Raw genomic sequence first — 6,000 nt, forward strand, 5'->3', positions numbered from 1 at the left:
TGTGAAGTATACCACACTGGTTCTCCTGTCAAGCACTGGATGTCACTGTGCCATGACTCACACTTAGCCTCAAAGGCACAGAACGTGGGTCAGAAGGGTTCATGGGAAAAAGAAAATGTTATGGATTAGGTTATATGTGAAATGCCTGCAGGAAATAGACCTACTAAAAAATCTTTTAAGGAATCGTCTGAATGTTCCAATTACTGTGTTTTTGTCAGTTACTAAATGGTTTTATTATTTTGTTTTGCAATATCCGTTTTGGTAGTGATGAGCTACAAAAAAAAAACCCTGAAAATATAATGAGAAATGAAATAATTTCCGGTAGTTTGTTTGGTGCTCAGATGGAGCCCAATACCATACACATGATAGGCAACTGCTACACCACTGAGCTACATCCCAGACCCAGATTTTGTTTTTCAAGAAATTAATGACGAATGTTAATTAGTACAAAATGCTTATTGGTATTTATGATTCACCATCGGTGCAGAAATGATATCCATGAGTACATAAAGCACAAGTTACAAATCTGCTAAAGAAGTATCAGCAACTATTTAAATGTTAATAGTTACCGTATTAAGACTGTGCTGTTGCTGATTTTACACATGCAACTACAGAAGGTTCACTAACAGCATACCAGGAAACACTACTCTTGTTTTAGATCAAAAGACTTGTTCTAAATTGCTGTTGGTTCTTTTTGAGTGTGGTTTTCTGTGCACATATGTAAAGTGATGTCTTTAGTGTATTAGCTTCATTAGCAAAAGAAAATTTATAAGCAGTTGATTCAAATTTTCTGTATTAGCAGATGTTTTAAACAAAATCATTTAATTAAAATGACATTTCCCCCATTTCATGGAATCAAAATAAAGTTTCTGTGACATTCTGTCAGAGGTGAAAAATTTCTTATTATAAATGCTCCTGGAAAGTGTAGAAAAGATCACGACAGGGATTTAGCTCAGTGGTTCTGCCACCTGCCTCGCAAGCGCAAGGACCCACATTGGATCCCCGGTACCAAAAAAAAAATTAAAAAAAAAAAAAAACACAAAAAAGCAGGAAATGTGATGACACAAATTCAAATTTTGTTCTTACTTTTAAAAATCATGTTCTTACTTTTCAAGAAACCTACAGAGCAGAAAGGTACTTAGAATTTGGGATGGCACACACATAATTCATAACTCCATTCAAACAAATGGCTATTTCCCATCAAATACAAGATGTATAAATTGACAAATTGTATTGTATATAACCAGTCAGAAAAACTGAACTAGAAAATTTCTGCGACAAAGCCAATGTTGAATGTAAAAAACACCTCAACATAGCTTAAGTGCCTTCCCCTTCACCACCTGTCATCATCACCCGGTTGTAAAGGTATTTGAGAAATGCTTCTCTAAAGCAACCTGGGTGAGCCACATCACCACAACAGACGAGTCCTCTGAAGTCTGAGTGCATCTGTTCCAAACCAGTTGGAAATCTTTCATCACAGCAGTGAATTCAGCACCAAAATACTTCAGGCTTTTGAAGCCTTTAGCCAATTGCAGTTATTGAAAATAAGGCGTGTGAACAGAAGATGTTGAAATTTATCCCAATGAAAGCAAAGGGGGAACTGAACACATTAAATGATAAGAATCTGAACTGTGTCCAAGATTCAATTTTGAAATTCTGCTTTGTAATATCTTGACTTGTGTCAGAGTCTTTTGTGACACTCCTACATTTACATTTATGTTCTATACCAAAAATGAAGTGAAATCAAGAAGACCTAATGCTTTGCTTCTAAATTTGACAAAATTTCAAAAAGACCATAAAGCATCATGTCTTCTTAAGTTTTGCCTGGTAAAAATATTTGTTAAAGACAGGAATTCTAAATGAGGGAAAAAGACCTGTGAAAATATGTGGGCAAAAATATGTATATATATTTTAAAATGCCTTGTAAGAGCCTCTGTTTTGCAGAGTTTGCACTCAGCTTACCAGGGATTTTGTATCTGCAAAAAGAGCTATTTTCTCAATGAGAAACATTGTGATACACACATAAATGCCAAATGATATTTATTTCAAATATTAACTATTAACACCTCTGAAGGGATTTCAAGCAACTTTATGAGAAAATTGAACACAATTCATTCTTCATAAAAATATCAGTGACAGAGTCCTGGAGATATGGCTAAAACACTGACTGAAAAATAACTGTTGCCAATATGCTTGCTAATGCTCAGATAATTGTTAGAAAAGACTTTCCTCTAATGTATATAGATTGCTTTTAAGCTTTAGAAATTTGCTTTTAAATAGATTTTGAACAGGACTATTTCATGGGTCCAAATTATAAAAACTGCCAGTCACTAAATCAGTATTTTTTTAATTGTACAATTTTGTGTTGTGATTCCTTGATTCAAAATTATGATTCCCTCATCACTAGCAGTCTTGGTTCCCACTGATAGTCAAAGGGAAATATAATTTGAATTCTGAGATTTGCCCAAAGTATGACAGTAATTTTCAGATAGGAAAATACATATGCAGCATCCCAACAGAGAACTCCTATTATACCCCCAGTCGAGGCCCACTTTTAAAACAGCCCCAAAGATTTCCGCTCCAACATTACCATGTATTTCAAGGAATAGCAGCTTTTAAAAGGTATCTCCTTAAATGTAGCATCATCCTTATATGAATGTCAGGAGATGAATTATAATTAAAGAGTTTTCCTCCTCATTTGAGTGTTCTGGTAAGCAATTAGGAATTATACTTGAAAATGAATTCTTTCATAACTGATGCTTTACTTAGTACATGGGGACTGAATAAAAATAAAGAACATCTCCCCATGTGTTTGGGGAAATAATTTCTAGAGTTCACCTTGAAAATACTGAATAGAGCTTAGGAATCTCACACAATAAAAATTTATCCTCTGGTTTCCAATACCACAGCAAATTCCTCCTAGGAAGGCCTAAAGTTCTAATATTTTCCAATAACCTGAGACTGCAAAGCAACTGAGTCTTTCCTTCCAGAGCACAACTGAAAAAATGGGAAGCCAATGTCCCCACTATACTTTGAAGCATTAGGTTTCATAGCTCAGCCCCTTAAGGGGATAGAAGGGTCCACTTCTTGCCCCAGTTAAGCCGAGTGCAGGTATATTCAACCAGAATTTACTCAAAGGAAAAATGGGTTCTCTATAAGTAAGTAAATCTGCTTAAATAAAAAAAAAAGAGATAAAAATATACAGCCCATATACAGTGGGGCAGGCGTGAAATATACACTTATTTCTCAACTGTATACAAAAGATGTTACTTTAAACTTCAGTGGTTGAATTCAATTGGATTATGATCATTGAATTTCTGCTTATGGTAGAAAAAACAATCATGGTATTTCCAGATTAATCTCTTCAGAGTTAAAGGTTTACTTGCTTTTTCCTACTTAGGGCTGTTCCTTTCCCTTTCCCTCCTCTGCCCTAGGAGGAAGAAAGACTACGCTTCTGGTGCTGACAGGAAGATCTGGGCCAGGTGCTATACTCCAAGCCCTTAACAGCTCCTAGGGGATGTCTCATGCCTGTTTTTGGGTGCAGGCCTGGCTCTGCGGACGTAACCACTCAGTACCTCACCAGGGCTCAACAATATCTGCACTCACATCCCAGCCAATCTCCAGGGGTAAGACTAGCAGGCTTCCTTCTATTCCTGAACCTCTGCGCAGACCCATGAGGGCAAGCAGAACTGTGGAGATTTCCCCTGTACCACAGGCAGGATTGGGAAACCCTGAGGAATACCATGTCAGGGCCTAAACATGCTCCATTCACTTCAGGGCACACTAGAGATGGTTTTCTTCCAGAGTTCCAGATAGAACGCAGGGCAAGTGCCCTTTGCTTGCAAAGACTCCTTACTCACCGGTCTTCCAGCATTTCAATACCCGCTTAGGCAGAAGTCATGGAGAATGAGCTTTGGATCTCAGCAACCTAACAACATCATAGCTCTAGACTCCTCCCACCAACCCAGGAAGAGATTTTTCTCCTTCCTGGATAAAGAGAAACTATCAGGCAGCCTCCCTCCTACATGGCACAGTATGTACTAAGGTCTGGCTCCTCGCAATCCACAAATCCTTCTTCTTCTAACAAAGCCTGCCTCTTAAATGAAGGCTCAGGCTAACTCTGGTCTCTGAAACATGTTTGAAAGGCCTGTTGTAGATGTCAAAAGTGAACAATGTCTTCTTTGTCCTTGTCCATGCTGTCTCTCCCTTGAAGTAACAGAATCCTTAGCCTCAATGGGGAGAGTCCCAGGGTAACAAGGACTAGGAAGAATAGAAAGTTAATTGAATACTCTCCCTAAACTAGCTGCTCGTGATGCAAGGCCCTGAGATTCAGAATACTCAACCAGGATAAAAATAATGGCAACAAGCAGATATGGGCAAAAGGGGCCTATGGCTTTCTTTTCTTCAATTCTTCACATGTAATACCTTTAATCTCTACAGATATTCTGAGGGTGAAGGTCCACTCAACAGAAAGCCATTGTTGTACCTGCATCAGTCTAGAGCTCTCCACTTCCCTGGGGTTTCCCCAAACACGGCCCGCTACACCTCCTCTGTCCTCCCTACCTGCGGTGTTCACTCATCATGCTGCTGAGACCTTAGACCTTTCACTACCCAGCTAGAACCCCTAAGCTTGATTTCTACTTTCAGCTGATTCAGCTATTTTAGTTAGTGTCTTAGAACATCGTTCTCAGTTGGCTGTTCATTACACCAGTCTTTAGAGAGATTCTTCCCTCATTGGTCTTTACTGAGTAATTCACAGCTTCTAAAGGAAGTGACTCTAACTCTTGACATTTGAAACCATAAGTAATATTAAATAATTACTCCACAACAGTGGGAATTGCAGAATCAACTACACTTACATGAAGAACAGGTGAGGTGCAGTATATTATCTATTATTTCACCATAATTTTCAGGAAGGATAGGATCGTTGCATTTTGACCTAAAATGGTATAATCTAAAACACTACCAAAATCTGAACTCTAAACCATGATTGTAAGGATCCATCAATGCAGAAGACCTAAGATATTTCACTGTTGTTGCATGGATCAAAAATTTCCCTCAAAACTTATGTACTCAGAGGTGAGGCTTTAGGAAGGTGACTGGATTATAGAAGCACTAAACTCATCTGCTGATTAATCTATTAATGAGTTCACAACTAAATGTGGTATGTTAGGAGTTGGGCCTTGTTGGAGGAGATGGGTCACTAGGGGTGATACCTAGGAGGATGTAGTCTCGTTTCTGGCCACTTCTCTCAGGCTTCTCCCTTGCTCTCTGCTTCTTGGTTGCCATGAGGTAAGCAACTTCCCTTGGCCTCATCCTCTGCCATTATATTTCTGGCTTGGAGCCAGCCATCACAAACTGAAACCTCTGAAACCATGAGCCAAAACAAATCTTTTCACCTTTAAGTTGTGTACGTCAGGTATTTTGGTCAGTGACAAGAAACTGACTAACACACACGTGGAGTTTTCTCAAGAGGTATCTCATTCCAGAAGTTGTAATGAAAACACATGCAAAACCTCCTAACTTGAAAGCTTAGAATCATAATCAACAAGCATTTAATAAGTACACAGTTTAGTGTAGTGTTACATAGCCTTCTGAAAGCTTGCTATTAAAAATGGACAGTATGACACTGACATACACAAAAATAGCTGCCCATGAGCAGACTGGGTGACTACATGAAGGGGAGAGGACATTTTGTCAGAGCAGTGTGTGATCTCCTACATCTAACATGGTGACTGTGTTGGTGAGGTGGACACAGAAAAGGGTTTAAATCATAGGCAGTACATGGTTAGTCGAGGAAAAACACCTCATCACCAATTCCCTAAGCTCATAATAGCACTTTACACAACAGTGAAACATCAGGAGCTCTCCTCTTTTCACTGTAGTTGGGGGCCTACATGCACAGAAGGCATTCTGACTGCTCCTCATCCCAGGCAACCAGGTGAGGCCAGGCAGGGAAAGTCATTAATGAGGAATCCCACTGGTAGCTGAGAAGACTCT

The 6,000-nt window shown here is 39.0% G+C and overlaps 1 protein-coding gene across 2 annotated transcripts in view; it reads right to left on the minus strand.

The window, feature by feature from the left end:
* The window catches only part of Fyn (FYN proto-oncogene, Src family tyrosine kinase), a 182,634-nt gene extending 178,753 nt beyond the window's left edge, over window positions 1-3,881 (minus strand). The window contains exon 1 of one of the 2 annotated variants that reach the window (XM_010630841.2): window positions 3,861-3,881. The gene's annotated coding sequence lies outside the window, so the exon portion shown is untranslated. The remainder of the gene's footprint in view (window positions 1-3,860) is intronic. The other variant, XM_010630839.2, reaches the window with a different exon arrangement.
* Window positions 3,882-6,000: the final 2,119 nt, after the last annotated feature.

Source organism: Fukomys damarensis, unplaced genomic scaffold (genome assembly GCF_012274545.1).
Source record: "Fukomys damarensis isolate Sample0158 unplaced genomic scaffold, DMR_v1.0_HiC HiC_scaffold_14, whole genome shotgun sequence".
Classification (NCBI taxonomy): Eukaryota; Metazoa; Chordata; class Mammalia; order Rodentia; family Bathyergidae; genus Fukomys; species Fukomys damarensis.